The following is a 19770-nucleotide window of genomic DNA, read 5'->3' as shown; positions in this document are numbered from 1 at the left end:
GTGGTGGGGATCGAACTCATGCTATTGGGCTTGGTGGCAGACACCTTTACCTGCTGAGCACTCTCTTATTTTTTTATTCATTAATCTAGCTAATGATTTGTCAGTTCTGTGACATCACAGAAACCAACTGTCTTGGCTTACTCTTTTTTTTTCCTGCAATTTTTTTTTATTATTTCTCTTTTTTACTTATACATTTATATTATTACACATAGATAAAGTAAACTACATACACAAAGGAACCATGAAACAATCGGGAATTATATTAATGTTACATTCATAGTGGTTTGGCTGTTTGTATTTGGCAGCTTTGAAGAAAACAGCTTTCCTATCTTGGTGAGTCTAAAATTCTGAATGAAAATCAATATCTATCCTATCTCATCTCTATCAACTTAAAACATCTATCTAGATCTAAAAACATCTTAACCCCTAAACAACTAAGCTTAATCATAAAAGTAAACTATCTGGTCTTCAATGACATCAGAGACTTGAGAAGGAATAAGACACAATTACCTGAGTAAACCGGAAGTGCAGGTTAGCAGCTTCCAAAATGAAAAAATGACAGAGACAGTTTGCTGTCTGAACAGTCACCCAAAACTCTCTATAACATTGGAGCATCATCTTCAGCCTTCGGGCCCAATAAGTCTGACCGACATATTTGTGAGGCAGGAACTAGTGAGGACTTATTTACCCTGTCTTGCTAGAGTTTGGCCATCAACTCTGCCTGTGCCCAAGTTTGCCCAATTTTTAGGCAGAATTATGTCCCAGTGGCTGGTTTGCCACATTTGAAACCATTTCCATAAGGAGGTTCTTTGATGCTCATCATCTTCTTTGAGGTAGGCTTAATGTTGCCCGGAGTTAACCTGTCTTGTTGTCAAGGAATCTTTAAAATAATAAAAAAACATCTTGTTTTGTTTTGTTTTATTGGTTTTTCAAGACAGGGTTTCTCTGTGTAATAGCTCTGGCTGTCCTGGAACTTACTGTGTAGTCCAGGCTGGCCTTGAACTCACAGAGATCCACTTACCTCTGCCTCCCAAGTGCTAGGATTAAAGGCGTGCACCACCACCACCTGGCGATAAAAACATCTTTAAATGCCATATTCTGTAGGTCTCTGAGGCTTTTGAAGACCTTATCTAACTATTTACCTTATCTGTCTATAGAATCATATCTATCTGTTAAACCTAGGATAGACACTCTTATTATTAAAAATAGACTAGTAATTGGCATGACCATGATTTGATCAACTAACAATTAGCTTGCATTACTTAATTATCCTAAACAGCCTGCAATACTACTTTCAAGGTATTGGAAGTAAACCTTGTATTATAATTGAGTTGTATGGGTAAACACCTCATATAGAATATATAATGTATGTGAAGAATTATCTTAAATTTGAATTCTATACCAATGTATCAAAATTAAACTTGTTTTGCATCAATATAAAAATTCTATACCAATAAATTGAAAATAACCTTATTTGTGAGTAACAATTAAGGCCTTAAATTGAGGAGTAGATTCAATAATCTACTTTTTGTTCTATCATTTTATATATATATATATTTTTTTTTTTGAGACAGGGTTTCTCTGTGTACCCTGTCCTGGACTCACTTTGTAGACCAGGCTAGCCTCAAATTCACAGTGATCTGCCTGCCTCTGCCTCCTGAGTGCTGGGATTAAATGTGTGCGCCACCACGCCCGCCCCCTATATATTTCTATATGCCCCTTCTTTCTTTTCAACCCCTATGTCCATACCTACAAAGAAAGATAAAAGAAAAGAAAGACTTCCTTGAGTCTAACCTCTCTGAATAAGATCAATAATAAATTTAACCAACTCCCAATGAAAATAAACATCTATAGCCCAAGAAAGCAAACAAAAACCTACCCAATCCCCTTAGGGGAAATGGGGCATTGTTCTTTTAAGTTTTCTTCCTGCTGATTTGGGGCAAATAATACCTTTGTAGAGGCCCAAATAAAATGGGGAAAATGGTTAAACAAGCCAAGAATAACATTTGTGGTCCAGTTTCTAAATGTTGAGACGTTCCAGGCTTAATTAGAGTCCTGTATGGAACAGTCTGAAATGCTGGACCAATTGGGATTAGAAGCTTTCTTCAAAGCTGTCCAGGGAGCTGTCCTGTTCTAATGAGTAACAGCAACTGAAGCGCCTGGGGCTGGAACATGAAGGATGCAGGATGTCAGCGTCCAGCATGCTGACAGGAATGAATCCTGTCAGGTCTGATCCGGTGTCAGTGGGTCCGGTTCTTTTGTTCTGAAAACATATAATTTCTCACAAGCGTTATGCAGCCCTAAAATTATAAGTGTATGAGGTGTGCGTGATGCACAGAACAATTAAGGCTGGTTCTGTGCTCACTGTATGAGCAGAGGAAAGACATCTGTAAATCTTCATTCATGCCAAATGAAGAATAGCATCTAATAATGAGTCACGGGGATTCTGTGACCAACAAGAAGCCTTGGCTATGCACAGACGTTCATGTCTCAGCCAGTCTCAGAGCTAGTCCCACGCAGTGAGATTAGCGATAAAAATACCTGCTTGTTCTGCAGGTTGAATTCTTTACATCCTGACTGTAGCCCCCTCCCTCATCACGTCTGATCCCACCCTCCCTCCCCCATCCTCACTCCCTCCCTCCCCTAGTCCTCAGAATGGGGTGCCCTCCTCCCCTAGCATCTGACCTCAGCCTGTCAAGTCTTATCTTTACTACCTGTGTCCTCTTTCTCTGAGGCCTGGCAAGGCTGCCCGGCCAGTGGGAAAGTAATCAACGTTGGGAGGGGCCAGAGTCCATGTCAGAAGTAGTCCCTACTCTCCATATGTGTGGGACCCACAATGTTTTGGCTTTTGGCTTACTCTTAATTGCTTCCTTCTAGGAAAGGCCCTACCTGCTAATATTATTAACATATAAATTTGATCATTGAATTTTCTTTCTTTCTTTTTTTGTTTTCCTTTGAGACACGATTTTTCTGTGTAGCCTTGGCTGTCCTGGACTTGCTTTGTAGACCAGGCTGGCCTCGAACTCACAGAGATCCACCTGCCACTGACTCTCAACGGCTGGGATTAAAGGTGTGCGCCACCACCGCCCGGCTCCTGCCTTGCTCGTTCTCCCATCCCCACCCCCAAGACTGGGTTTTTCTGTGTAGAGATTGAAATTTTTTGTCTTTTGGGCTTTTTTGTTTGTTTGTTTGTTTGTTTGTTTTTGTTTTTGTTTTTTGTTTTGAGACAAGGTTTCTCTGTATAACAGAGCTGTGGCTGTCCTAGAGTTTGCTCTGTGGACCAAGTTGTCCTTAAACCCATGGAGATCTGCCTGCCTCTCTCTCCCAGGTGCTGGGATTAAAGGCGTGGGCTACCGCTGCCCTGCTTTGTGTGTGTGTGTGTGTGTGTGTGTGTGTGTGTGTATGTGTGTGTGTGTGTGTATGTGTGTGTGTGTGTGTGTGTGTGTTGTTTGTTTGGTTTGGTTTTGGTTTTCTTTTATTCTTTTTCTTTTTTGGGGGGGGGGACGTTTGTTGTTGTTGTTGTTGTTTTGTTTTGTTTTTGTGGTTTTTTTCCCCCCGAGACAGCGTCTCTCTGTATTAGCCTTGGCTGTCCTGGACTCCCTTTGTAGACAAGGCTGGCCTCGAACTCACAGTGATCTACCTGCCTCTGCCTCCCACGTGCTGGGATCAAAGGCGTGTACCACCACTGCCTGGCTTCTTTGTGTGTTTTTAAGTTGTTCTCTTGGAGGTTACCCTGGTATTTCAATTACCCTAATTTGTAACAAGCTTGTTTTCATAATAACAATTTAGCTTCAATAACATAGCCACATTCTCTTCCTCTCCTTACATATATCTTCCCCTTTTATTTTGTTGTGTTTATAGATTACATCTTTAGACTTTGTATCCCCAAAAATAGGTTTGTAATACTATCTGAGACAGTTGCCTTTTAGGATAACCTGACAAGTGGGAAAAGCTTCAAAGGCAGAGGGCCTGAGAGTTAACCCAGCTGGTAAGAGCACTGGCTACTCTTCCAGAGGGCTGGTGTTTAGTTCCCAGCAGTCCCAGGGGATCTGATGCCCTCTTCTGACCACCAAGGGCACCAGGCACAGGTGTGGTGCACATAAATACACACAGGTAAAACATTCATACACATAATATTAAAACAAATAAGTTAAAAAAAAATAAAGTAGGGAGGCAGTGGTGGCACCTACTGTTAGTCCCAGTGCTTGGGAGGCAGAGGCAGGCAACTGTCTGAGTTTGAGGCCAGCCTGATCTACAGAGCTAGTTCAGGACAGCCAAGGCTACACAGAGACACCCTGCCTTGAAAAAACCAAAATAAATACATAAATAAAAGTAAAAGTAAAATGTTTAAAAAGGAAGTCCAAAGTAATGACTCTCTGAAAGGAAGGCACTGGGGTAAGGGTGTGGGGAGGAGGGGCACCCAAGGGAGGCTTCCAGAACAGCAAACCCTGGCATTGGGATTGTGTTTTGAAGAACAAAAAAATTACCATGTAAATCTGGGACTTCACAGGAAAAAAATGTCAAAATGTTTCATTTAGGGCAGAAAAGCAAGTTACCAAGAAGCCCGGGTAACCTAATTTTTGGTGGCTACGTGTGTATTTGCACATATTTAAAGGCATATGCGTATACACGCACAGAGAGGCACCCGAGACTAGTAATAGTGGTGTTCACACACCAGTTGTCTCCAGCTGTTGAAACCAGGGGAGGAGGGGACATTTCCCATCTTTCCCTGACACGATCTCTACTGTTTGTCCTGTTTACAATGAACACACATCATTTTTGTAACCACGAGAAAGGAACTTATACTGGGTGTTTGTTTGTTGTTTGTTTTGTTTTTTTCTGCCCTACAGGGTCAAAGGGGTGAGGAGGCATTCTCTGTGGAGTCAGAGTGACAAAGAGCTAGGAGGCAGAGGGAACAGTACAGGCAAAGGCAAAAGTTAGACACAAAGCACTCCCTGTTACAGGAAATGCAGCCCATGGGCTGGCTAGGGAGCAGAGGGAGGGATGGGGGGGGGGGGGCGGGTGTTGGTGCTGGGAAACAGGTGTTTCCAGGGACCCTGTTAGCGAGGTCTTTCGTGTCATAAAGAGTCTGTGCTTGGCACAACAGCAGACAAGTAACAGATTTTGATTTACAAGTTTTGCTTTATGTATTAGGCAAATAAATTAGTCAGTGTGGGGAGAGAGAAAGCCCAGAGGCTGGGAAGCCAGCGAGGGAGACTGTTGAAACCATCGTGGAAAGAAAAGATGGGGCTGGAGGTGAGGCAAGGCTTAGAAGAGAGAAATGGAAACAGGAGATGAAGGGAGGTCAGAGCCGGAGACTAACCCAAGTCTGTTTGCACAAGGGCTCCTGGGCTGTGGCCCTGCCTGGTGTGTCAGTGGCAAAAAGCCAGGTGTGGAAGTGATGAGGGTGAGGATCACCGTGAGGTGCTGCTGATTCATGGTGAGGCGGAGGAAAGTCCCCTGAGCAGAGCTTGGTAGCCCTTTAAATCTTGCAAAGGCTCCTGACTTCTGTCTCTTGGCGTGGGAAACGCGTGTTCAGGGCTGCACAGGTGGCTTAGCGGGTACAGGTGCTTGCCTGAGTTTTACCTACCCCCCCCCCCCACACCACCAGAGCCCTCAGAGTGGAAGCAGAGAACAGACCCCTGAACTTTTCCTTCTTTCTACATGCACGACACAGCATTATGCATTAATTATTAATTTATTTATTTATTTTGGTTTTTTGAGATAGGGTTTCTCTGTGTAGCCTTGGCTGTCCTGGACTCACTTTATAGACCAGGCTGACTGTGAACTCACAGAGATCCGCCTGCCTCTGCCTCCCGAGTGCTGAGATTAAAGGCGTGCGCCACCACTGCCTGGATGATGATGATGATGATGATGATTATTATTATTATTATTATTATTATTCCCTGTCTTTAAAAAATGAAGTGTCCAGGAAAGGGAACACATCCAGGGTAAGAAGCAAACACCAAGCCCCTTTCCCTAAGCACATAGGTGAGCTGCTATCCTTGTCCCCAGCAAGCGGGAACAACTTTGGGGTCACTATTGCTCTGTGTACATGGATCTTTGAGTTCAAGGCCAGCCTGTTATGCAGAGTGAGTTCTAGGACACCGTGGCCTATTACACAAAGATGCCCTGTCTGGAAAAGCCAGAGAGAGAGAGAGAGCTCAGAAGAGACTCTGGCTTATAGTAAGTCAGCCATAAGCACAAGTGTCCCTGGATGGTGGGAAACCAGCTCTGGGTCTTTGCCAGGCCCTTGCCTTAGTTCTCAGACACCTGCTCCCAGGGCTAGCCTTAACCTTTGCCTTAGTTCTCAGACACCTGCTCCCAGGGCTAGCCTTAACCTTTGCCTTTGTGCTCAGACATCTGCTCCCAGGGCTAGCCTTAATCCTCACCTTAGTTCTCAGACATCTGCTCCCAGGGCTAGCCTTAACCCTCACCTTAGTTCTCAGACATCTGCTCCCAGGGCTAGCCTTAGGCTCTGCCTTACTGGTCTTGTCCACCAGAGACTCAGGCTTTTTGTAATGGCCCCTCTTGCTGCTCACTGCGGACATCTTAGTGTTAATTTGTTAGCCCTGTCCTTCAGAGAGGGAGTCATCAAACACATATCGAATCCTGCTCTGGGCCATTGCTAGGGGATGAAATGACAAAGAAAATTATGGCCTGGGCCTTCCTTCAGGGAACTTCAGTTCCCGCCTTCCCTCCCTGGTGACTCATCAAACACCCACTGAGCACTCCCCTAGGCCACACACAGGCACTCTGTTTCTTGGTTTCTGTCTCCTCCACTTGGGCACAAAGCAATATTCATGGAGTCACTTCCAGGACTTACTTAGTTCCCAGTCTTTTTCCTCATTCTTCTCTCCCAGGTACCTACCTTGTGCCCACACTCCAGGCCACACAGAGGCAGCAACACAGACTCCAGAGAATTCTTCCCCACCTCCCTTGGCTCAAGACCTGGCACTAGTTCCCAGTCTATGAACACTGTGTGACTGAGCCAGGCCTGTGGGACAGATACTGAGCAACCCAAGTCAAGCCCTCAGGGCATGTCAGCCGGTAGGTCATTCGTTCTCTTTTCTAAAAATACTCTTTTCGTCTAGATGTATTGCATATATGTACGCACATGCACGAAGGCATGAGTGCCACAGCATGTGGATGGGGGTCAGAGGTTAATTTGCAGGACTCATCCCTCTTCTCTGCCAAGTGGGTTCCAGGAACTGAACCCAGGTCCTCAGGCTTGGCGGCAAGCTCCCTTCACCCACTGAGCCATCTCAATGGCTCGCCTCTTTCACAAACATTTATCTAGACTCTCTGAAGCCCCAGTAGAGGCTTTGGGAATGTGAATAAGATAAAGTCTCTATTCCTTGTATCCCACACAGTGACATCCCATAAGATGCAGCAGTGTCCTGGGCCATCTGGGAGACAGATGCTGAGCAAATAAGCACATAAATAGACCTCTGTTTTTAAGATCCAGGCTCATAGCCGAGGGTGATAGGATAGGTGTGGGTAGCCTACATCTGCCATTTACGTTTGAACTCAGTACCTACCCTCTTTGTGTTAAAAGTGAGCAGTGGAGGTTAGAGGTGAACGGCGGAGCTGTACAGAGGGATGGAATCACACCACACAACAGATCCACTTAAGAGGTTTAATAGGGAGATACACAGACCATCTCTAGAGACACACATGGGGTGGGGGGAGAGAGGTAGAGAGGAAAGGTAAAGAGAGAGAGTAGAGAGAGAGCCCCATGGAGGGTCTGTCTTTTATATGGTCCTGGGCAGGGCCACGCCCCCGTGGCAGGTAAGCAGTGACATCACAAGTAGGCGGGCTGAAGCAGAATCCTAACACTTTGGGCTTCCGTTTGCTGTGATAGCTTCCTATCTGCTGGTCCCATAAGAAAGGAAAGAGCCAATGTGTGTGACGGCTGACACACAGCGAGTGCCATCCCAGCTGCTACAGTTATTCTAGGTTGGCAGATAAAACAGGCCATCAACCCTCAGACAGTGCGGGATAAAGCATTGGAGACCCAGGTCATCCTGGGAGCACTGAGAAGAGCTCACAGTACCAGCTGCCGCTCAGCCAGAGGAAGGAGGACCCGGACACAGATTCCCTCCCCGGTGATCCAGCCCTGCGTCTCTAGTACGCACTGGCCGCTTCCCAAGGAAAACAATCCTCTAAAGGATGCAGTAGGTGAGAAAGGGTAAAAGACAGAGACACAAACATTGTCTGAGAGTGTAGCTGGGTGTGGGGGTTGGAGTGCTTGCCTGGCATGCAGAAAGCCCTGGGTTCAATCCCCAACGCCGCATAAACCAGGCATGGTGGGCACACATGTGTGATCCCAGCAGTCGAGAGATGGAGGCAGGAGGATTCTGCTGTGTAGAGAGTTTGAGGCCAGTCTGGCTCCATGAGACCCTGTCTTAAAACAAAGCAAAAAGGGCTGGGGCCAGCTCTGCGGGTCAAATCACTTGGTGGGGAAGCCCGAGGAGTCCGAATTCAATCGCCAGGATTCACACAAAGGTGAAGGGAGATGGCCAGCTCCACAAAGTTGTCTCTGCCCTCCATGCTGGGGCACATATGTAAACACACACACACACACACACACACACACACACACACACACACAATATAATGATAAAACAAATACAATTAGTATAAAACACATAAACCTCAAGGCTGGAGAGATGACTCAGAGGTTAAGAGCACTGACTGCCTCTTCCAGAGGTCCTGAGTTCAATTCCCAGCAACCACATGGTGGCTCCCAACCATCTATAATGTTATCTGGTGCCCTCTTCTGGCCTGTAGGTGGACATGCAGGCATGTACAGTACACATAATAAATAAATCTTTAAACACACACACACACACACACACACACACACACAAATCTTGTACACATGTGGCCATGGACCCACCCCTTATGAGGTGAACCCGTTTTTCTTGTCATCTTCCCAGGATCCTGGCTCTCCAAAGTGCCTGTGGCATCCATGAGATGTTGGGGGGGGGTGGGGCGGGGGCAGAGACAGAACGCAAGGACAACTCTCGTTCACAAAATTCCTTCCTAGACCCTAGAGGTCCATGTCCCGGAAGGAACCTTTTGTCAGCCCTGTGGAGGGAGGACAAAGGTTCCTACTTCCAGATGGCCCCCGGGGAGGTAAGAAGAACAAATACCATTCTTAGGTCCTCGGTTTGAAATGACAGCAGGTTAACAGGGTTAGAGAAACGGGGCTGGCTACTCTAGCAGTTTCCCTTAACCTCCCTCATTCTGCTTCTCCCGGGGTGTCCCAGGGGAAGCCTAGACAGGAGGCGGGATTGTAGACCTCAGGTGAGCAGAAGGAGAAGAGACAGCTACTGCTACATAGAAGATAGACTTGAATCTGAGATTAGAGGTGGGACTAGCAGAGAGGAGCAGTTAGCGCTTGGAAAATACGGGAGCAGCTGAAGGGCAAGGGTGGAAGTCAGCCTGTTCTCCACGCCATCACAGAAGCATCCTAACATCCTAGCCCTTCTGTACCAGCCTCCCTCCAACACTTCCTGACTAGGCAGCCCCATTCCTACCTAGTCCTGTGCCCACAGGGACCAGGATGTGGGCAACGAAAGCCAGACAAGCTCTGACGTAGACAGCCCCACGACCCCTAAGCACAGCCTCCTCCACAGCCCGTAAGTCAAACAGTCTTTGTGGTTTGGGCACCGGCCAAGCGCCCACGCCCCAGCTCACGGGACCGCAACTTCCCCGTTGCATCAGGTTACGCAGCAGCGCGTGCACACAAGCCAGGCGCTTGTTACACAACCTTGGTGCGCGCACTCGACACCCACACCCTCCGGGTAGCCCGCCGGTCACAAAGAGGAAACCGCAGCCGTGTGTGGAGGGCACAGGCTCTATTCCAGACTCTTGGCATCTAGACCTGGGGAGCGGATGGGGAGGTGGGACGAAGGCTTCTGGCTGGGAGCCAGAGCCTGTGCGCATTCCCTCTGGCCTGCTGTGGAACCCCAGGACGTCACATCTGGGAGCCTGCTTCCCTCTATCATGATGATTCAGACATCCACACCCTCAGTGCCAGCCGGCTCCCTCAAACCCCTACCAACACCTCTTTCCCTAGGAATGTCCGCAAAAGGGGCAGGAACTGATAAAAGTGAGAACGAGGTTTGGATGAGATGACTTCTAAAAGGGTCTTTTCTTCTTTTATTACACATGAATGGAGGTCAGAGGACAACCGGCAGTCGTCAGGTCTCTTCTGTCATGTGTGTTCTGGGTCTTGCGCTTTGATTGGTCAGTCCTGGTGTAAAGCACCTTTGCCCTCTGAGCCATCCCACCTGCCCTAAAAAATCCTTTTCTGTTGGAATTCTTCCATCAGAACTGGGTATGGAAAGCAATTTTCTTTATGAACTTTTTTTTTTTTCAAGACAGGGTTTCTCTGTGTGTAGCCCTGGCTGTCCTGGACTTTTTCTAGACCAGGCTAACCTCGAACTCACAGAAATTCTCCCGCCTCTGCCTCAGGAGTGCTGAGATTAAAGGTGCATACCCCCACTGCCCGGCCTATGCACTTTTAAAAAAGAGAATGACATTTTCTACACACTTCCGCTTCTATTATCTTATACCAAACACGTTTCATTCTGCTCAATAAACGGGAGAGGGGCAGTTGCCACATGGGACCTCTCACCCAGACAGAAACCTTAAGCCAGTGTTTCCCTAAGCCTGTGTGGCGAACTTTGCAAATAAACCCAGGGACCCTTGATAGAACAAGTTTTACACATTGTCTTAGTCACCATCATGCTGAGAAGAACAAGAGAGATGCCTTGGGCCACGGTGCCCTCTCTAAGAGCCATCCCCCAGAGACACTTTCTAGGCACTACCGGAAGCCAGGGTCCAGCAGGCCGAAAGGTCAGAGCTCACACAGCCGTAGAGGACACTAAGGCTGCATGGCCAAGTTAGCCACTGCCAACCACATGAGTCCAAGCTCCAGCCCCTGCCCAGAGCGGGTCCTGCATCCCAGTCATGCACACAGGTAGTGATGCAAGAGGCTCAGGGGTGGTTCTGCTACCTTCTTAAACTTACTTAGATCTGCAGTGACCCCTGCTGGCTCTGGCCATAATCAGCCCTCTGGCAAGGGCTGGCCCTCTGGTCCTCTGTCCACTATCTGCCTTTCCAGCATGTTCCCCACTCGTTTTGATCCAGCCCCATCAGAATTCCCACCACCATCACCATCACCACCACACCCCACCACCAGCAGCCCCTTCCTCCTTCCATTCCTATAGACAGAACCCTGTCTCAGAAAGAAAGAAAGAAAGAAAGAAAGAAAGAAAGAAAGAAAGAAAGAAAGAAACCATGCTTTGTAAGGCAGCATATTACTGATCTGTGGCCACGGCAGGGGTTGTGATGTCACAGCACTTAAAAAGACAGCTGAGTCCTTATCAAGGGCACAGTTGACCCTGGATGATCAGGGACACCACACTCATAGCAAACCTTCATTGTCTTTCCCGGGAAGGGAGCCAAGCTCTTTATGGCTGATGCTTCCTAGGAGATAAACATCATCTCTATATCAGTCTGTTTCTCAGGGGGGGAGAAACTAAAGCTCAGCCGGGTCTTAGTTTGCAAACCATGTCTTTGACTCCAGAGCCACCAACCACCAAGGCACCACCAACTGTGCTGTCCTCACACCCACTTGTCCCAAGGCCACATCTAGCCAGCGCTTGTTGCTTTGGGGGAAGGGGTGACTCAGTAGGTCTTGCCCATGCCCTTCAGAAATGGCCCTGTCATCTATACGTGACCATCGCTGAACTCTCCCTTGGAAACCTGAGCTGCAGATTCGATTTCTGTGCCTAGGACTCACTGTCTTCAGTGAAAATGGCTTGAATGGAGCTGGCTCCTCCTCTGCAGTGGGCGGGGCAGTGGCACGGGGTGGGGAGGGCGGAGGAGGGGTAACACATGATTTACACCTGGCCATTCAAGTGCCAGCACATCTTGACCACAGTGACTGGCTCAGAAAACATATGACCAACCTTGGCCAATCGTAGGCAGTCCCAGGGTTCTCCCGAAGCCACTGGGAACAGAAGAATAATTTTCCATTCTGAAGTTGCTGAACAGGTGTGTGTGTGTGTGTGTGTGTGTGTGTGTGTGTGTGTGTGTGTGTGTAGCTTTGCCTAAGGGAACATTATGCCAAAGAAGGAAGTCCACACAGGACAGCAGAGGCCAAAGTCCTGACGACATCGTCCAAGCTATGCCAAAGATAGACCCACCCCTGTACTCTTTAATGGCAGAAGCCACTAAATCCACACACACACACCCCCGACTCCCTACCCCGGAGCACCCCTTGTTCTTGTCTCCAGCATGTATGAGTTGAGTTCCTGGTCTTTGAAACAAAGATCTTTCAGAGCCGCCCCCAAGCCCCCAGTGTAAATCATTGTTAATGGCTTTGTCTTCCTGGCCTCAGCTCCCCTGCTTATATCGGCATGCCGGACATTTATAAATAAAACTTGGCACTGCCGGCCACTCCTTCCTTCAGGATAGGCTGCCTCCGTTCTTTTATTGAAGCTCCCTCTCCCAGTCCTGAGTCACTCCCCCCCTCCCCCTCCCCACCGCACCCCCAACATCCCCCAACACCCACTCCCACCCTCCTTGCCCCATCCCCACCCTCCACGCCACCCGTCTGAAGTCCTGGTCGCTTTGCTGGCCTCTTTTGCCTGCAACGGACATCAACTGCAACTCCATAAGCAAACAGAAAAGAACTTATTGGGAAAATATTGAGTTAGATTAGAGGGTGGGCTGGAGGCTGTGACACGCTTGGGGAACAGAGTGGACTTGGCTGTCTGTCCCAGATTACCGTGGTCAGATGTCCAACCCTAGGGCTGGGCCTCTGCGTTCAGACCAACCCCATAGCTGCCCCTTTGCCATCCCATGGACGTGAAACAGAAACCCCCGTGGGAAGAGCCCATGGTGATGTGGTATAGAGAGAAGATCATATGACTTTTCAGGCCTTGAGACAGAGAGGTAGCATCCCCCCCCCTCCCGCCGCACAAAGGTACACGATGGACAGGAAGTCATGAAATGAGGGTGACTGTCTTCCTGGGTTCTCAGGCTTGCGGTCTAGGCTTTCCCACTTCCCCACCCCCACCCCCCAGCACCTGGGTCTCCTTGTTCATCTCCCTAAGAGGTACAGCTGCCTCTAACAGGCCCACACTTTCCAGTGCTGCTTTAGCCTATCTCTCGAGTCCTGTCCCTTCCATCCGAGAGCTGACCTTTGACTCTCTGGGCACACACCACTAACTTGTCCTGCTCACCGAATCTTTTATTCAGAGTTTCCATATGCCACCTTGACTGACCTGGAATTCACAGAGAGCCACCTGCCCTGCCTCCCGAGTCCACCAACCTAGACCCAAGTCCACTCCTTTTCAGGGTAATCAACCCCCCCCCCCCCCGCTGAAACTGGGGAGCGTTAAGCCATTCTGAGGGCCCTGCCGGCCGGAGGACATTTTCCTTTCCACTGACTAGACTGCGGTGCGATGGCTGGAGGTGAAGAAGCCATCTTGGATTATGAGGTAGAAGCAGAGATTTTGGCGATAGGAGTCTCTTGCTCATAGCTGAACCTGATCCTGACCCATTGCTGTCGTCTTTCAGTCTCGGCTTTAACGTCACTTCCTCGGGCGAACTCTTCCCAGCTAACACAGATTCCCACAAGTCCAACAGGGAGCCTGTCACTGGGAACTAAGCCATTTTTTATGTAATAATAATTTTCTTTTTTCTTATTCAACTTGAACACAGTGTCCAAGAAAGCAAGAGCTGAACCTGTTTTACATCATTGGCTCCTCAGGGGACAGAGCAGTCCCTCGATAAACAGTAGTGACTGATGAGTAAGTGAATGAACAAACTGCACATCTTGTTGCCTCACTTTATTTTATTTTGCGTTATTACATTATGGGAAAGGGCTCCGTGTATCCCAGGCTGTCCTCCAAAGATAACCTCAAACTTCTGGTCCCCCTGATTGAACTACCATGCCTGCTTCATGTGAGGCTAGAGACTGAACACAGGCGCCCATGCACGCTAAGCAAGAATTCTGTGAACGTAAGCTACATTCCCAACCTTAAACTTCGAATTTCAGATGAAATTCCTGCATCCTTCATTGCCCAAAGTCAAGTCCCTGCGGCAGCTATGACACAGATGGACTCAACCACATGTATCTTCTTCCTTGACATCTCACCCCAGCGTGTGTAGGCTTACCTACCTGTGTGGTCTGCCCCCACTCTACAGCCTGCCTGGAACTCCAGTTCCAGTTTACACAGCGCCCCCTTCTGGCCTCTGAGGGCACCCGCACTCATGGGCACAAACACAGATACAGACACGCACATGATTAAAAATAAAATCTTTTTGAGATGGAGAGATGGCTCAGCAGTTAAGAGCACTCGCTGCTCTTCCAAAGGAACTCTCTAGGGCCGTTTGCTTCCCACAGCCAAGTCTGGAGCAACGGGTCTCAGAGTTCAGAGACTCAGCACACAAACAGGCTCATCCTGCCAGAAGAGGGTCCCAGGAGGCATGGTACCCACAATTCCATGCGGTGGTCAGCATATTCATCTCTCTCGGGTCCTGTTCTTCCAGTTCCGGGTAGCTGCCTTCTCTAATGGCCACATTGTGACACTTTCGTTCTCTGTCTCTGTTCCCCACCTTTGGGGACCGTCCAAAAGCAATAAGAGGAGAGGAAAGGGGAATGGTGGGGTAGTCTCCAGCAGGCTGTGAGCGCATTAGGGCAGGATCAGCATTTACCTACTCCTGTGTTCTTGCCCTGGTTCATCGTTGGCATTTAGAAAATAGTACCTGGGGTATGGCTTTGAGAGAAAGAAAGGGGCTAGGTTTGAGTGACAATTTGAAGTATTTGCTGTCCCTGGGGTGCTCGGAGGGGCTGGAGGGGCAGTCCCCTCCAGGTCCTGAGGAGGCTGTGTATCCAGTCAGGAGAGGTTCTGAAGTGCAGTGCTGTTGGGAACCTAAGACCTTCTCCTCCTGGGCTCCATGCCTGCGGGACAATCATTGGCCATTGTCTCAGATGGATGTTCAAGCTGCTTCTCTGATAGAGGCTGCAGTTGTGGGGCCACTGGAAATCCGTCCAGACATGCCATGGTCTCCAGGCCATGGTCTCCAACCCTCTCACCCTCCTTCCCAGGGGGGGGGGGGGCGGAGCCTCTGGAAGAACAGCAAGTACCCTTACACACAGAGCTCTCTTGCTAGCCTGAGAGCAATAGACAACCCGGCATCGACCTCTGACCTCTACGCATGTACTCGTGGGTATGTGTACCCCTGCCCACTCACACACACAGTACACAAAAAGTCACATAGCTGGACACTGTGGTACACACCTTTAATCCCAGCACTGAAGAAGAGGCAGGCAGTGAGTTTGAGGCCAGTTTAATCCACATAGAGAGTTTCAGACCAGCCAGAGATAAGTAATGAGACCCTGTCTCAAAAAAATTAATTAATTACCCAGGCGTGGTGGCGCACGCCTTTAATCCCAGAACCTGGGAGGCAGAGGCAGGTGGATCTCTGTGAGTTTGAGGCCAGCCTGGTCTACAAAGTGAGGCCAGGACAGCCAGGGCTACACAGAGAAACCCTGTCTTGAAAAACAAAAACAAAAACAAACAAAAATATTAATAATTAATTAATTAATTAAAGGACTTAGGAAACATACGATGTGCATCATGTGCTCACTAAACATGGCTGTCACTGTCCTGCGTCAGTGTGTCCTGAGCCAACTCTGAGGAGTTGCAGTAGGCCAAGGGGAGATGGCTCAGCCAGCTCATTTTCCAAGAGTCTGGGTGGCAGTCTCTACCCGCTCTCCAGGCTCTCTGTAGCCCCACCCTCCAGTCTCCTGTCTCCAGGACTCAGTGGGCCTTCAGCCCCTCCGGTCGCCAGCCTGTCTGCCCAGCTCTCACGCCTGATGCAGAGATAAGCACATCCAATGATAGTATTGTTTCCTGCTTCCCAGGTTCTCAGACAGGCTCCTAGAGGGCCGGATTAGCCTGGCATTCCGGCAGTTTAGGGGTTGGAAGGCCTGAGAGGGGCTGTTCCCAAGCTGGCCAGGCCCTAAGTCCTCAAAAGCAATGTAGGTAGCTGAGTTTGGAGAGGAGGGTCAGGGAACAGCTGTGGCCCCCGAGCTTCTGGAACATTCTGTCACTTTCAGATGTACACTACACTACACACACACACACACACACACACACACACACACACACACACACACACGAGTGGAGAACTGGAACATCCCACCCCTACAGTCAGTTCTCCCTGTGTTCTCAGGGTGCTGACTGATAGCAAAGCACCTCATAGGAAAGAGAGCCTAGTTCATCAGGCTCCCAAGCCTGTGACAGATGACGGAGGGGGGGAGGGGGGCTGTCAGCGGGGGGGCGGAGGGGGGGCAGGGGTGGGGGGGGAGCCTCAGGAAGACAGTGTTCTGATTGCATCTGTAGTAGAGTCGCTCCAGGCAGGGCGGGCCCCCTCCCTACTCCCCAGTACTCCCAGTGCAGCCACTCTCATGATCTCACTGCCATGACCAGGGCAGGCAGGTAGCCAGGAACCAGAAACCTGCCAAAATCTCCATGCTCCAGAGACCACCATGGTCTGGGTGTTGCCTACTTAACCTCCACCCACCCAAACCCGTGGCCTGTGACACATTTTGTCCCACTGAGTACCTAGTTACTCCAGCCAGCCAGGCCCACCTCTTTCTCTGACAAGGCTCTGGGGAAGCCAGTCCACATCCGCTCACTATGTCTATCAACTAAACACTCCAACTCCTCCTCCTCCCCCCCCCCCCCCCGCCCTCCCGCCGCCGCCGCTGCCACCACCACCATCACCACCACCACTACCAAATTCTACTCAGCTGCCATGAGACTCTTCCGTAAGTAACTTCTCATAATTTTATAAGGATACAGCAGTGATGAGAGGGGCCCATATATAGGGACAGAGATAGAGGAAGTTATACGGAAAAAGAGAAATGGGTTGGCATCATTCTAGCAGTTTCGGTGGTGACTATGGTGGTAATGGTAAAGATGACAGGCTAGAGATGTTAGGAGTCACGGTGTAGATGGGGTTGATGGTGCGGGGGCGTTATAGGTGGATAAAGGTGACGGGGTGGGCATGGTAGAACAATGGGGGTAGCAGTGGTGAAGGTGGAGGTGACAGGATAGGTGGCATGGTAGAAGTGACATTGTGGGTGAGACGAAGATGTTATAGGTCGCAGATGTGATGGAGTGGAGGCATAAGAGTTGACAGCGAGATTGGTGGCTGTCGTGATGATGGAGGAGGAGGTGGTGGTGGTGGAGGTGGTAGTGATGGAGGTGGTGGTAGTGATGGAGGTGGTGGTAGTGATGGAGGTGGTGGTAGTGATGGAGGTGGTAGAGGTGGTAGTGATGGAGGTGGTGGTGGAGGTGGTAGAGGTGGTAGTGGTAGTGATGGAGGTGGTAGAGGTGGTAGTGATGGAGGTGGTGGTGGTAGAGGTGGTGCATGTGGTGCTGATGGAGGTGGTAGAGGTGGTGATGGTGCAGGTGATGGTGGTAGAGGTGGTGCAGGTGGTGGTGGTGGTGCAGGTAGTGGAGGTGGTGGGAATGGGGGTGGATGTTTATAAGTGTTGGGGATACTGGTGATGGTAGTGATAATGGAGATGATAGAGGTGAGATGGTAGAAATGGAGGTGGTGGAGGTAATGGTGGTGGATGTTACAAGTGTCAGGAATATTGGTAGTCATGGTGATAATAGTACAGGTGTCAGGATGGTGGTGATATCAGGGGTGGCAGTGATGATGGTGATGGTAGTCAAGGTAGCAGTGGTGGTTGTAGTCTTGGTTTTAAGATGAATAGCTGTGTCTCCTTTCCCTCTCTAAGTATAAACAGATCCTCAGCAATGACCCTGAGGATACAGGGACATCATAATAGTGATGACCTCTCCAGGGCAATCATTCAAGAAGACCTCGAATAGTTGAGTAGCACCCTGCCCTCACTCCCCACAGCAAAGCGTAATGAGTCCCCTTCTCAGACCTTAGGAGAGCACCCCTCCAATTTGAAGTAAGTCTCATGTGACTGCATAGCTACCTCTAAGGCAGATTATGCAGGCCAGCCTTGGGAGACAGAAGAGCCTAAAATCCCAGCAAAATGGCGTGACCATGGGTCTGAACCTCACTCCAAAGCCAGAATAGGCATTCTTCCTGGAAGAGTTATTGTGAGGGTTGACATATCCTTAAAAGGGCCCCGGCAGAGAATAGTGGCCCAACAAATGATGGATATTCTTCATTCTATTTTCCAAGGCTGTCTCGCCAAGCCCCACCCCTCCCCCACTCCCATCCCACCCTTTTTGCCCTATACTTATGGATATGCATTTCTCGGGGCTACTGTAACAATTACCATCAACACAACCACCTAAGACACGGGAAACACGGTGTCACAGTTCTGAGGTCAGAGCTTGCCCCTGGATCTGTCTGTGTTCCTACCCATTTCTTACCAAGATACTTACCCAACTGAATGCCCATCCCACTTTAATATGACTGCATCTTCATCCTTGCCTTCTTGACAGGCACCACCACCTTACCATTCAACCCATTTTACTGCCTCCACCTCAGAGTGAACCAAACCCCTGCCACCTGGCACAACCACGGTCCAGCTTCAGGCAGTTCCCATGGACCTAGGCCTGTCCATGGAGCCACCTTGGGCTTCGTGCAGGAGTGTGCGTGCCTGTGTTGTAAGCAGATTCTCCTCTTCACTTGGCGGTGAGAAAGGGGGATTCTAGGCTTCAGCAGAGCCCACGGGGGCCTCTCTGCTCGGAAATGCTTCTTCCTCTCCTACTGGCAGCCAGTTTGATTTGGCAAGGGCCCAGCTGGCAGGCTCAGCAGCCAAGGAGCCCCGGGGAAGGGGGTGGGATGGGGGGGTGGGGGGGAGAGGCAGGGGAGGGAAGGGTGAGGGGCAGGCGGATCCCTCTTCAGGCTCAGGCCCTGGGAGCTGGGCCAATGACGGGCCTCCCTGCTGCCTGGCTCCTGCCCACCACTGTGCTCTGGCTTCGCCTCCTCCTCCTCCTCTTCCTCCTCCTCCTCCTCCTCCTTGGACTCCTGTCCTCCCCATCCCACAAAGGGGAATTCTGGAGACCCTCCACCACCCTCCTCAGCCAAGAGGAAGACGTGCAGAGGAGGAGCAGCAGCTGGCAAGGCAAGAGTCACAGGAGCAGAGCAATCAGTGGACCCTGCCCTTCAGCTCGTAGAAACCCTGCATACTCCCGGAGGGCACCCTAGGACAGCCTGGCCTCCTTTCAACATCTGGATCCCCCGTGCCCCGTCCATGAAATGTTCTAAAAGTCATCTATCCCTAGTGTCACCCTCTAAGGCACTTGCCTTCTTCTAGTGCCCCTTTGGGTCCCCAAACTATTGAGCATTCTTCCACAAAGAGCCTCTCTTCAGAGGAACAGAGCAAGAAGCTATGTCCTCAAATCCCAAGAAGATCCCACGTCTACTTCTTATGGTAGAGAAAGCACATGGGAGGCACATGGCGTAGTGAGAGCCTGCTCTGTGGTCCCTCACGCTGCACTGAGCATCTGTGTGACCCTGGACAGCTGAGCCTCGGTCGTCCTCTCCTGGAAAATGAAGATGTAAGAGCGAATGTCCCGTGGTTGCAATGATACAGTCCCATTGCCTTGGAGAGAATAGGTGTTGTCTGGTGGTTATGCTACGGCAGTGGAGGAGGCCTTGGGGGTAGGGTTGTCAGAAGAGTGTTGAAGATGTCCATGGCTGTAGGAAATGCAAGGGTGGGTGAGCATGGTGACAGGT

General features: G+C 49.7%; 1 long non-coding RNA gene across 1 annotated transcript; it reads left to right on the top strand.

The window, feature by feature from the left end:
- The first annotated feature begins 7855 nt into the window (after positions 1-7855).
- LOC311580260 lies at positions 7856-19770 on the top strand. Its single transcript, XR_014773411.1, has 4 exons — positions 7856-8181; positions 13747-13835; positions 18531-18695; positions 19082-19770. It is a non-coding gene; the product is annotated as an uncharacterized lncRNA (long non-coding RNA).

Source organism: Acomys minous (genome assembly GCF_964271855.1).
Source record: "Acomys minous genome assembly, chromosome: 13".
NCBI lineage: Eukaryota > Metazoa > Chordata > Mammalia > Rodentia > Muridae > Acomys > Acomys minous.
This window is presented reverse-complemented; position numbering and strand designations above follow the sequence as displayed.